The sequence below is a fragment of the Oryzias melastigma genome, linkage group LG3 (assembly GCF_002922805.2).
Source record: "Oryzias melastigma strain HK-1 linkage group LG3, ASM292280v2, whole genome shotgun sequence".
Taxonomy (NCBI): Eukaryota; Metazoa; Chordata; class Actinopteri; order Beloniformes; family Adrianichthyidae; genus Oryzias; species Oryzias melastigma.
This window is the reverse complement of record NC_050514.1, coordinates 9,070,503-9,084,675: the sequence shown is the minus strand read 5'-3', so window position 1 is coordinate 9,084,675 and position 14,173 is coordinate 9,070,503. Positions and strand designations below refer to the sequence as shown.

At 43.5% G+C, this 14,173-nt stretch overlaps 1 non-coding gene across 1 annotated transcript; it reads left to right on the top strand.

The window, feature by feature from the left end:
- Positions 1-10,282: 10,282 nt before the first annotated feature.
- Positions 10,283-10,364, top strand: trnas-aga. The gene has a single exon. It is a non-coding gene; the product is annotated as a tRNA-Ser (tRNA).
- Positions 10,365-14,173: the final 3,809 nt, after the last annotated feature.

Here is a 14,173-nt window from a genome sequence, read left to right as displayed (position 1 = left end):
TGGTAGTTACATGATTGGCCTGAGCAGGGTTATTCTAGATGTTGTCATACCAGAGTAGCAACTAAACACAAAACATACTCACAAGGTGTTAGCGATGTTCATGGGAAAAGGCATTGCTATAGTTGAAGCAAACTCCAACGTCAATGCGAGTGGAGGACACCAATATCTAATCTACAGATTAGCTCATGGACAGGAAGATGGCCTCTTGGGGTTCTTACAGACACAGAAAAGAAGAAACCTTTGATGGAATTAAAAGATTTTTGCTGTTTTAGTTATAACATATTCTCATAACAGACTTTTCCTATAAAGACAGCACATGAAGGTCTTCTGGAATGCCAACAAAGACTATCTGAGAGACACTATATAGTGTAGTGTTTCTGCTGACATCAAAAGACTGCTTCTGAATAACATATATCCTCGAACTGTGGGTTCGAGCATTCGAGTGTAAATATGATTTCTTTTTTATTCAGAACAAAAAACTGTACCGCAGAGTATTTTATGACACAGATGAGGAGTCTCACTCTGTGCCTTAAAATCAGGAGTGTGTGCTTCCTTCTTCTTCAAATAATAACCACCTGCTCCGGATGAATATTATCCTCTGTGATTATGTTGTTCAACAAATCAGGACTTTTTTCGACCACTTCTGAGTCAGCTGATGCCATTTCTCGATGCAGAGGCATGGAGAGAGGAGAGGGGCGCTCCTCTCTTGGACTGTAGAATGGAACACCATGGCCCAATCCAAATACTTCCCTTCTCCCTACATCTACATTTATCACTTTAAATGTAGAGTTATGGAAAAATAGTCTCTCAGAATTCAGATGTCACGTCCACTCTATGATGTCATCAATAGTCGCCGGTCAGCTATGTTAGCGAGGAGCTTTCAGCGCTCTAACATACATAACAACATGAGTTTAACAACTTTAAATAAGGTCTTGCTAAAACAAAAAGCAATTGCTTACATTGAAATGTAAACTCTTGTACTTTAGAGCTCACCCACAGAGGTGAATCCCTCCCACTCTGCAGAAGCTATGTCCTAGAAAATGACAAATTATATTTTGATTTTGGCTAAAAACAGCATAATCATAATTAAAAAACCACTGGGAATGATTTACAATAAATCAACAGATGATTAAAGCGGGGCTTTAAAGGGTTAGTAATGGGGTTGTAGGTCATTTTCGGTGTTAACTGTATTTCGCCTTATATTTACCATTTCCAAATGTTTTGGCGTGTTTTGAGCAAGAAATATTGAAATAAAACGGCATTTTTGAGGCCAAATTTGGCAAACCTGTCTCTTCCGGGTCAAAAGCTCCGTTTTGGTCACGTGGTGCGTGTGACGTCAGAAGGGTCAACATAGCAAGATGGCTTCTCCTTTGCGTGTCGGAGCTAGCGATAGCGGCGATATTTCCAGGTCCACAATTCTGTCTTCAGACTCAGATTGTGGAAACATTTGTTCTGAAAGTGACGCTGATTCAGAGGCGCCGGGTGTTTGTGGTTTGAGGACTGTAAAGCCCTATCAATTTGAGCCGGCAGCGCGTAAAGTAAGAGCTCACAATCTGGCAATGACACTGACAGTGACGCTGAGAATGCCCATGAAACCGAAAGCTGTCAGTTTATCAGAGCCATGCTCGAAGCTGGAAGACGTGGAGCATCTCGTGAAGCTTTTTTTACAGATCGGAACCTTTTGGCGACTCTAAATCAAATCATCAATGACGCTGACTATCCGGGTCGGTAATGCAGAGTTTCATATGCAAAATAAAGAGCTTAGAGACATGTTTGCAGGACCGTCCGCCACTTTATTATTATTTATTTATTCACTTATTTAATCACTTTATTCACATACCCAGAAGCTCTTTCACCACCTTACTGCATGTCTCTGACGTGCGCAGAAACCAAAGGAGAATGTAAACAGTGCTCCGTACGCCCCGTTCTCCACATGAATCGTCCCGTTTCAACACACAACAACAACAGGGGATGACAACAGTCTGTCACGTTAGCTAAGTACACTGAAAATTCCGAAAACGATTCCTCTTCAGATGAAAGCATCACACAGAAATGAATGAGATCTGATCTTTCACGGAGGAAGAAATGACTGGTGGACCGCTGCGAGTGTCGATGGTTTCATCAACGGATCTGCAGAGATCCTGCAAGCCACCATCAATGATTAATAAACTGCAAATCAAACAAAGAAACTTCCAAACATGTGCAATGTTTTAAACATTCAGTTTACCTGTTGAAATCAGAAGCTTTTCACAGTTTAGTCGGTCTGGTTCTGCTCAGTGTTCATTCACAATAGGCTCATTTCGATTGTAAATCTCGTAAATTTACAACTTTAAAATTCATAATTTTAATTTTATTTTATTTATTTTTTGGTGGCCCTAATACTCCGTCGTACCATAACACCGATGTTTATAGAATTCAACTTTGCCGCAGCGCACACACATACATGTATCTGCAGACACCCTGGGTCCGCCTGCATTCTGCTGCTGGCGCTGTCTCACTCACATGACGTCAACGCGTCACGTGACCCAAATCGAGCCGTTTCTGAAGCAGGGCGAAATGCGAGTGTGATTTGTCGTTGATTTTGTCAAATTTTACAAAAACCTGCGTTTGTCAACGGTAATTATTTGTTATTTTTGATACATTAGAACATATGGAATATATCTGGATACTTATTTTAGCTTTGTCCCAGGCCATTACTAACCCTTTAAAACAATCTTGTAAAACACATTTTTTTCATTTCTTGTTTGTTATTTATTGGGTAATACTTTAAAGAGATATGGAGTCGTGAAGGACAGACATTCAGGCATCCATAATCCCGTAACCCCCTACATTCACGCGGTTGGTCACAGTCTGACTTCATGAATCACATCTTTAAGGGCTGTTCACACCATCTGCAGGTTTCCTATCTTTGAGGGACAACAGAGCCTCCAGCGTCTCAGGGGTGTCTCTGATTGGTTCAGCTGGCGCCAACTTGCTGCTTTTTTAATGACACAAAACAGCTTGCTTTAACACTACACTGAGTGCAGTGAAGGCTGCTTTTCTTTTCAAACTGTGTAAATATTTATTAGGTGGTAGCCATGTTGGCATGGATGTCATTCTGACACAGAAATATCTAACAAGCACCAAATAAAGTGGTTTCATCACATTGCCTCAGCCTTTATTCAATCACAGGTGCACAATTTACTGAACCATTTCACCCCCCACCCCTATACATGGTCCTTCCACCTTCATAAATGCTTGCATCTCTTTTTTTAACACGAGTGTGCATATAATTGTGGTTGTGTCTGCCTGTTTTGGTGTATCTGTGTGTGTGAGAGCATTCATTACCAACTTCCCAAGCAAATAAAAATACTGATTAGTCCAAATAACAATTTTTCAGGCGGATTTTATTCCCTCCTGGACAAAAAGGGATGGATGCATGCACATGCACTAAACCCTCATCTGTTCCTAGTGTCTAGTTCAGGTTCTGGAGAAGAGAAGATGGTATCTTCACATTGACTGCAGTCAAATGAGCCGCCGTTCACATTTCTGTGGTCAAATCAGCATCACTGGATTTTTGGTGTGAGTTTCATCCAATACTTACGGTAGCAGGACTGAGAACGCTGGAAAATCTCCACCAGACTCCACGGAGCTTCTTGATGTGACCACGGAAATGTGAACGGCGGCTCATTTGACCGCAGTTGGAAAGGATTGTAAATCAATGAAAGAGCATTTTGATGTTAGCTTTGATTATTTTATCAAGAACTCTGAGAAACCAATGATTGAATGTATTGATCACAGTCAATAAACATTGGAGAATTAGCTAAAAGAGTCTTTGGTGATGTCATGGTTCAACCTGCTTCCTCTCTCTCCAACCACCAGAGGGTGTGCTCGCCTGAGTTCTAACCTCATCCACCTGTCTTCACCTGGACATTTATCATCAGCTGTTTCCCATTTGCTCATCAGACCACCTGTATTTAGCTATGCCGCTCTCCTGAACTCACTGCGAAGTCTCGATTGTTCTGCATTCTGTCTAAGCGTTCTCTCCTGGCCTGTTTCTCTGTGTCCTGACCTTTGCCTGTCTCCTTGACTCTTCTGACTGTCCCTGTGTTTGACCCAAGCCTGTTTTTTGACCACGCCTTGTCTGATCCTGTTTCTGAATTAAATCCTTGATTGCACATGGATCCACATGCCTCTGGCTCTTTGTCACAGGTGAACTGGAAGGAGAAAGAATCAGGATTTTGGAGGAAGTTCTGTCCATGAAGATCATCTGAGCTGACATCCGGATCAGAACCATGCGGCTGGACATTACACATATTGATGGACATATTTATGTAGCAGCGGTGAAGATTTACGCTAGTGAGACTAAGAGCTATCATAACATGAGAGAGTCCGTGCCCCTACGGAAAGAGTTTAACACGTATTTTGAAAACGATGTGCTAATAGTCACTTTCTTTTTTTCAACTGGGACAAACTCTGGAAAAATTAGGCCTAAGTCTTGTTCAGTACCCAGGTCTCTGAGCTAAAGATTTCCTGATCAATTTTAGGTCAGTGGATCTGATCGTTCAAAATGAGCCAATAACAATTATGAATCGTATTGTCAACCACAAAGTTTGATATGAATCTAATTACTACTAAAATGAATCGTTGAGCGGCTGTTAAAAACATACACACATCCTACTTTCTATATTTGACGGCAAACCAACATTTTAAAAACAACTGAAATCAAATTGCAAGAATTACATAAAAAACAAATAAATTACAAAGAAGGAAAGTTAAAGATTCCTTTAAATCTGTGTCTAGGAGGCTAAGAACCATATAAGGATTTTCCATTGCTGTGACTTTGTCCATGTACTTCCCCAGGCTGCCCTCGTACCATTATTTCTCCAGAGAAGCCACTTCCATTCACACCTTCACAGACAAAAGCAAATGTGAGAAAGGGGCAAGTGAGATGTAGAAAACTAAGAAGAAGACAGGAAAAGAAATATCCAATTCAGAGAATTTTTTTTAAAATGGTTTCGTTTGAAAGAAACTGTCAGAAAATGTGTTTTACAGTGCTTGTACTTTAGAAACTTAGTTTTCCTTGTGAATATGAAACAATCTTTTGTTTTAGGTTGACCTTATAACTTTTTATTTAATAAATAAAATCTTTACATTTCCTGTGAACAAAAGCATTTTTGCTTCATTAGCGAAGAACCTCAGAACGCTCTCTCCCCCACCGGCAAGAATCTACGTCTGTGACGATGACACTATATTTGTTCAGCTAACAGTTTTTTTAGTGTCTGCTTATGTAAGCACAACAAATATACATGTTCCTGGGGTGTGTGGAAAGCCCCCCCCCCGCACACACACACACTGGCAAAGCATCATTGAAAGGATACACATGTATGTATGTGTCTTCACCGTCACTCAAGCATCATACCTGCTCCTCCAATGAGGTGATGTTGCTATGAGACCAGACAAACGCCGTCCCTTCTTCAGTCACAAACAACCTTTCTATGTGAGAGTTTTTAGGAGTGTCGGTGTGAGGGGGTGTGTTTGTGTGTGTGTGTGTGGGGGGGGGGGCGACACTCTGCGTGAGAATGTGTGTTTGTGTGCTGTAGTGTGTCTTTCCAACACATTCTCCCTCCCAAGTCGTCACATATTGGCACATGGTTAAAGATCCTTCCGCTTCACTTTTTTGGGTGTCCCCAACCTGTCGTTTTTGAGGTGCTGGCTGTTCCCATCAAATCAGCGGTTCCCTAACTCCTCCCACTTGGTATGGAGCTGAAGACAAAAAAGGAGCTACACTAATCAGAGGTCTCGAAAAAAATTCCATTCGCTAACTTTGATTCTCTCCGCTTTTTTTGATCTTTTGATTCTCAAGGAAGTTTTTCATGTCAGACACATCTGAAGTTAGCATCTGAAGTTAGCATCTGAAGTTAGCATCTGAAGTTAGCATCTGATTGTTAGCATCCACTTTGACATAAAAGGAAAATCATCATAAAGTTTACGTGTAATCCAGCTATAAACATTTCACACAGAATGAAGATTCAATCAAATAAAGTCACCAACCTGCTGAGGATGTTTCTGAACCGAGGAAACTTGTAAAGGGGACATTCAGGAATGTTTTCTACAGAAAGGCTGAACGACATCCTGCTTGTAGATTTGCACCGTCGGCGAGCGTGCAGGTACAGAGGAGGGAGTTCACTAAACAGAAGATGGTGACATCACATCTAGGTGTCATATTCTGCAGCAACTGGGGCGATTCCGCTCTGATGGCCGTGTGACCACTGCGACGCCAGCGATTACAAATCACTGTGAAGCATAGACCAGCCTTTATACCCAGACTTTCTTTCTGTTCTGCTTGTTCGTGTGAACAAGTTTTAAAATAAAACTACTACTTTACGTATTAATTGCATTTTTTTGTTGATTTTTGTTGTTGTTCTTTTCTCTTTTTAGTTTTTTTATTTACAGAACAAAATGAATATACTTTTTAAAAAATATTTGCCGACTTTTAAAGACTGTATTATTTGCAGTTTGATATATAACCTTTAAAAAATGTGTGCATTATTATTGATAATAAATGTTTTCATCCCGTTTTTAATTGACATTCATTTAATAATGTAAAATTTATTAATCTCCTTATTTGTCGGGTCAGAAATTATGTCAGCAAAAAAAGCCTAAAACTGTATCCTAAAGATGATTTAAAGTGTTATATTTTACTTAATTATTGATTAGTTATTCAAATACTATTTTTTATTATTATTTATCTCAGAGCAGAACCCAAATGAATAAACCCTGATGACCTCCGGTGGACAAATGATAAACAGTAGGAATGTTAACAGACCACTGTGTTTTTGTTTCACATTACTGTAAATATGGCTGATTTGATCCTTTTTTGTCCGTTTGGGATTTCTGATCTGGCTCTTTAGTGGTGAAAACTTGGAAATTTTTCTTCAGATAAAGGCCTCATAATTTGAACAGACCTGCCTGAAACTATAAGGCTGTGTACCTTTTAGAGACAAAGACAAATTAGCCAGAGTTGAATGACATCATAAAGAAGGCTGGTGGACGTGTCAAAGGGTCTGCTGATGTCATAACTTAAGCTGATGAGTTTCAACTCTGGCTTAAATCTATGATAAAATCAGGATCATTTCAGGGGAAAATAGGAAAAAAACTTTCTGCAACCATTAATACTTCGCCTCAAGATTTTTAATAGAAGATGGGTCCTTCTCTGAATTTGGAACACTTTGGGTTCTCGTATTACTGAAAATTTTACCCAAAGAAGTTGTGATTTTTAACATTGCGTCAGATGAAGGTCTATTTGAACATCGGAGAAAATGCATTTTCCCACCTGATACATAAATTCCCCCAAATTATTAGAAATTAATTTGTCACCTATGTCATTTTAAATTCAACCCCGTAATGGGACAATCGGACTCTTCTATATCTCTTGTCGCCCTGTACTCTTTTGCCTTTCTGCATTTGATTTAGCCATCTGTTATGAGAACGTATTGAACATGAAATTACAGAGAAAAAAAGTGGTTCCCTGGCTTAAGAGCAGTCCAACCTTCAGCCCTGGTATTGTATACCAGGTATTGAATACCCAGGTATTCAACCCTGTAACAGTTGTGTTGAATGTTACGGGTTGATTTTGGCCAAAAGTTGTCACGTCAACATTATATGGAGCTACATGTGCCATTAGGAAAACTAAAAATTAATATAGTTTTCAAAACAATCATTTACTTCTTACCAAACAGTCATAAATATATTTTTGCACGTAACAGAAATGAAAGGCTGAGCTTGACGATGTCAATATGAGAATAGAAACTATGAATTATGGGTAAGAAAGTAGGATAATACTTATCTGTCTTTAGAGTATGAGCTGGAAAATATTCAGTGATGTCACTTCCTGGTTGCTAAAGAAGTTGGACTGAACCCTTTTTTTAAGTGGGGGTTTGATTGTCTGTTAGGGGGTTCAACAAAACTGAAAGACACGATTAAATGGTTCAATTTGATAACATTTTAAAACCCCACACTGGTTTCTCATGGAATCTTTGTTTACTCGCTCTCCACAGCATCTCACATCCTCAAGCTAACTTTACAGTGTGACAAAAACAGTCAGCAAAATTGGAGTTATCCATCCATACAGCTGTGATCCAGATTCCAGCTCAGATCAGGAAAACAAAGACGTTCATGGATCTGTTTGTCTGCAAGCGGGTGAAACTGAAGGGGGCAGAAGCTTTTTTAAACAGCCAATTTTTATTTGAAAAAACAAAATACTCGGAAATTAAGTTTTAATCCTAAATTATTTAATATGTCCTCTACCATGTGACAAATGCTACAAGAAGATGTTAAAAACACCAAAAACACAAATGTCATTGATGTGAGTCTTTAAGCACCAGCTTTTTCATTCATTCATTCATTTTCCTGACCGCTCCGTCCCTTTCGGGGTCGCGGGGGCGCCGGAGCCTAACCCGGCTGCTGATGGGCGAAGGCGGGGTACACCCTGGACAGGTCGCCAGTCTGTCGCAGGGCCTCAATCACACACACTCTCACATTCACACCTAGGGGCAATTTAGAGTCATCAATGAACCTATGAAGAATGCTTTTGGATGGTGGGAGGAAGCCGGAGTCCCCAGTGAAAACCCATGCATGCAAGGGGGGATATCACGACTAGTCACTAGACCACCCAAAGATGACAGACCCAGGAGTAAATGAAGCTTAAGTTTTTTTATTGATGACGGAGGATGAGGAGATGGAGCAGGAAGGTTGCAGTAACGTCGGCAGATGATAGGGGGTGCTGGAGATGAGGACACCGTCAGAGAGCAGAGGGGGATGAGTGGAGAAGAAGAGTCCTTAACTTTGAGGTTGTGGTGGTCTTGGATACGGTAATCCGAGGAATGGAGAACTTTGGGCAGACGCTGAACAGGACTTGGAGAGCAGTGGAAGTAGAACACCAGTCCCAGCTGAATGACGGAGCCGTCGCGGAAGACAAAACGTGAAGACACGGAGCGTGAAGGCTGGCGGGTAATCAGGCAGCAAACTTCGATTCCTGAAGTATGAGAGACAAAGGTGAGTAAACAGGCTGTGATTCTTGAGCTGGTAGTCGGGCTGAATAGTGAGACGTTCCGGCAGTGATCGGAGCAGGGATGCAGAGTTAAATAGAAGAGCAGACAGGTGCAGGTGATCAGCGTGATGACCTGCTGCCCCCGTATCGGGGGCAGAGGCAGGAGCTGCCATGACAGTACCCCCCCCCCCTCAACGACCTGTACCAGACGGTCGAGCAGGCTGGTCAGGGTGGTCCCGGTGCAACTGGGAGAGAAGATCGGGATCCAGGATGAAGCGCCCCGGCACCCAGGAGCGTTCTTCGGGACCATAGCCTTCCCAATCGACAAAATACTGCAAACCCCGTCCTCGGCGGCGAGATTGGAGCAGGCGCCTGACCGTGTAAGCACGACCCCCGTCAATGAACCGAGCCGGAGGCGGAGCAACAGGAGGTGGGACAAAGGGGCTGGTCTTGACAGGCTTTTAGTTTAGAGACATGGAAGGTTGGGTGTACATGAAGAGACCTAGGCAGACGCAGGCGAATCGCAACTGGATTGACCACCTTCGAGATGGGAAAGGGTCAGACAAACCGTGGAGCCAGTTTCTTGTTCTCGATACGAAGGGGCAGATCAGTGGTGGAAAGCCAAACCTTTTGGCACACCTGATAGGAGGGAGCAGGAACTCATCGTCTATTGGCGGAGGCGCAGTAGAACTCCACAGTCCGTAGGAGAGTCTGCCGGGCCTTGCGCCAGGCTTGCTGGCATCGTTGAACGGAAGCATGGGCCGAAGGCACAGAGACCTCCCCCCCCTGAGAGGCAAACAAAGGTGGTTGATATCCGAACACGATCTGGAAAGGGGACAACCCCGTGGCTGATGAAGAAAGGGCATTATGGGCATACTCCGCCCAGAATAAATTACGAGACCATGACGACGGCTAAGGAGGAGCGAAGGACACACTCAAAATTTGTTTCTTAGTTGTGGGCGGGTGGGACTAATGGCGGGAAGTAAGCCTCCGCTCATTTCCCATCAGCTCTTGAAGTGGCTTGAAACCGCAAGCTAAAATTAACAGGACAAAAGAAAAGGAGGGCAATATTGGAGCAATCCAACCGTACCCTTTTAATACAGATCCAAGCTTGGACAAGGAAAACAAAGACACTTTAATTTTTGTGAAGACAAGAATTATATTACTCTTTAGCCATCTCTAAAGCAGTTTTTTGACTGCGTGTGAGTTTAACCGCCATTAAAGATCTTATCTGGGAGAAACTTGGCACATGTTGTTGTGGCCGAGTGGTTAAGGCGATGGAGTAGAAATCCATTGGGGTCTCCCCGCGTAGTTTCAAATCCTGCCAACAACGGCTGCTTTTCATTGCTGGGCAAATTTTGAACAGTTGACTTATACTAGCGTTGATGTTTTTTCAGTTCTGACTCATGTTACTACATTTTAAACTTCCACTTCTTTTCATTAAAAAATAACTATGTTGTTTTTTAGAGACAACACAAAAAAACAATTTAAACATTTTAATTTACAAAAAATATAAGTCCACGTTAATATACAAAACGTGCAGTAGAAATAAAAACATAAAAAACACACACAATACACGGTAAATTCCCCAGTAATCTGCAAATAGCTTTTGAAATACTTTGTACATGTTTTATTAAATATAGGTTTTAAAGCTTTAAAAAATAATTGCAGGCTTTTAATAAGTTTATTGTTGTTGATTCAGATTACCTCATTTGATTTAAGTCTTGTTTTAATGCCAGAAACAAATGAAGGAGAAAAGCTCAGATTCAAAAATTTAATAAACTATTGTCTTTATTTTAGTTAGAATATAGCTTAAAGACCTCAAGTTTAAAGATAATGATGGTTAAGATGAGTGTTTTACATCCAGTCGCCGCACCAACCGATCAATCGACTAATCTTAGTCGACTATTGAAATAATCGTTTGTGGCAGCCCTACTCGAAGACCAAGAGAAGCCAGCGCCGAGCCATTTTCCTTCCCGTCTGTACGTTCCCGCTATGCGCATGTCACTTCAGCTGAGCCGATGCAGCTGGGAGTAGACGCATGCGCGAGAATCTCTGTTTGTACTGCGGTCGCCTTGGCAACCTGCGAGCTTCCTGTCCCGATCGTCCTCCCCGATGATCTGGAGGCCCAGTGAGTGACCCTGCTATTACCTTTGAGATTTTTCTTGACATGAAGCTAGCAGATAAAATCATCACGTATACTGCTATGATAGATTCATGTTCAGCAGGAAATTTAATTGACTTAACGTTTGCTCGCGCCAATTCTATTCCTCTGCTAGCCTGTGATTCCCGGGTGGCAGTTTCCGCTTTAGATGGGCGTCCCATTGGTTCTGGTTGGATTCAGTTCCTGACACCAGACCTTCACCTCTTCACTCTTCATCAACATGAGGAATACATCCGTTTCTTTGCCATCGGTTCACCTCGTTGTCCTCTCATCCTGGGACTGCCTTGGCTAGAGACCCACGACCCCACCATCACATGGTCCACAAAGAACCTTGTGTTCAAGTCGGCGGCCTGTCATCAAAACCACCATTTTCAACCATCCAGAGCCCCTGCTGAACAACCAGTGTCCCAGGTAGCCGTCACTGAGTTTGACATGATTAACTCTGTAGCCTCTTCTAGCTTTCTACCATCTCAAAATCAAGATCTGAAAGAGGCTTTCAACAAACAACGCGCTACACGCCTACCTCCTCACCGTACTTATGACTGTGCCATCGATCTCTTACCTGGGCACATGCCAGGGAAAGGAAAGGTCTTTCCGTTGTCGCAACCAGAGACGGAGGCCATGCAGACATATGTCCAGGAAGAACTACAGAAAGGCTTTATCCAACCATCTACGTCACCCTCCTCGGCCAGTTTCTTCTTTGTGAAGAAGGACGGTGGCCTTTGGCCCTGCATCAACTACTGCAGCCTCAATGAGGGCACCATCAAGCACCGGTACCCCCATACCACTAGTTCCACCAGCCCTGGAGCAGCTGCGTCAGGCCAGATTCTTCACAAAGCTGGATCTACGCAGTGCTTACGACCTTAGGTATCGGTTCTGTCTCAACGTCACGGGGAGTCCTCCAAGATGTTTCCATGTGCCTTCTATTCCAGGAAACTCACCAGTGCTGAGAGGAACTATGGTTCCTCTTAGCACTCATATATGACGTGGGGGATTGGGAGTTGCTCGCTATGAAGGAAGCCTTTATGGAGTGGAGACATTGGCTGGAGGGGGCGATGCATCCATTCTTGGTGTTGACGAATCACAAAAACCTGGAATACATTAAGTCAGCCAAGAGGCTGAACCCTCGTCAAGCTAGGTGGTCTCTTTTCTTCTCCCGATTCCACTTTCAAATCTCCTTTCGACCAGGCTCCAAAAACGGCAAAGCAGACGCTCTTTCTCGCCTGTATGAGACGGAGGACGAAAGGCCGGGGTCTGCTGAACCCATAGTGCTTGCATCATTGCTTCTGGCTCCCATCCAGTGGGACATCATCATGGAACTAACTGAGTAATCACCAGGAACCGCCTCCACCGTCCTGCCCTGTCGACAGAATCTACATGCCTCCCCCTCATCGTCAACGGGTTCTGCACTTGGTCCATGACACTCCCACTGCAGGACACCCAGGTATGGCGGGCACTCAGTCTTTCATGCAGAATTCCTTCTGGTGGCCAACCGTGTTGGCGGATGTGGCTCAGTTTGTGGCTGAGTGCATCCAGTGTCAAATGGCCAAGTCTCCACATCAACTCCCAGCCGGTCTTCTGCAATCGTTACCAACACCTCATCGTCCCTGGTCACACATCCCTGTGGACTTCATCACGGATCTGCCCCGTTCCAACGGTAACAGCACAATACTTACCGTTATTGATCGGTTTTCCAAGGCCTGTTGTCTACTCCCTTGCCCAAGCTGCCCACCGCTATGGAGACCGCAGAACAACTACTCTTCCGACACTACGGCATCCCTGACGATATCGTTTCGGACTGGGGACCACGGTTTACGTCACGTGTCTGGCGGGAACTCTGCAAGGGGCTGAGCATAAATGTCAGCCTAACTTCAGGTTACCACCCCCAATCCAATGGACGGGTGGAGCGGCTCAACCAGGAGATCACCCAGTTCCTACGGACCTATTGCAGTTAACGTCGGGAGGACTGGAGCCGGTTTCTGGTTTGGGCAGAATATGCACAGAACTCGCTGATGAAGGCATCCACTGGATGTTTGTGGGTCCCTTTAAAGTCATTAAGCAAGTCACACCCGTGTCGTTCTGTCTTGCCTTACCCCCAGCTTACCGGATCTCCCCGACCTTCCACGTCTCCCTGCCCAAACCTGCCGTTGGTCCATCGGACAGGACTTCACCACCTGAATCTGGCGACGCCGCAGTGACCCCTCTAATAGTGGATGGCGAGGAGGTCTACCGCGTCAACAGGATCCTGGATTCCCGACGGTGGGGTGCTTGTCTGCAATATCTGGTGTCCTGGGAGGGGTAGGGCCTTGAGGAACGTTCCTGGGTTGCCTTGGACGACATCCTTGACCCCTCCTTGATCTCTGACGTTCATCGCGACCATCCGGATCGACCTGCACCTCGTCCCCGGGGTCGTCCCCATCGTCGGTGGCCTTCTCGCTTCCGGAGCCGCTCGTAGGAGGGGGGCTCTGTCAGGACTCCAACTTCCAGTTTCCCTCACAACCATCAGAGGGAGCCCTCTACAGAATACTGATCTCCTCCTCTTTCACCAGCTGTACTCAATAACCTTCATCAGACTCACCATATTTATATGTTCACTTTCCTCCTCATTCTCTGCGAAACTTGGATTATTTTTAACCACTGAGTTTTTAGTGTGTAGTGTTACAGGTAACACACTGCTGTCAAATGAACAGATTTTTTCTTTGTGGAAGAATCTATAGAACTGATCTTGTAAATGCTGATTACCAAAGCCCAGAAAGGAGGAAGATTGTGTACTGACCACACTCAAAGAAATGATCCGTTGGATGGACTCAATTTAATTAAGGGCAGGTTTTCCATACAATAAATATGTGTAGTCTGAACTCAAATTGTACAAGTTTTTTCAATGTAAAGGATTTGAGTTAGTCCAACCAACCTATTCTTAGTTACTGCACTCATAAAAATGATTCATTGGATGGACTCAATTTAATTACGGGCAGGTT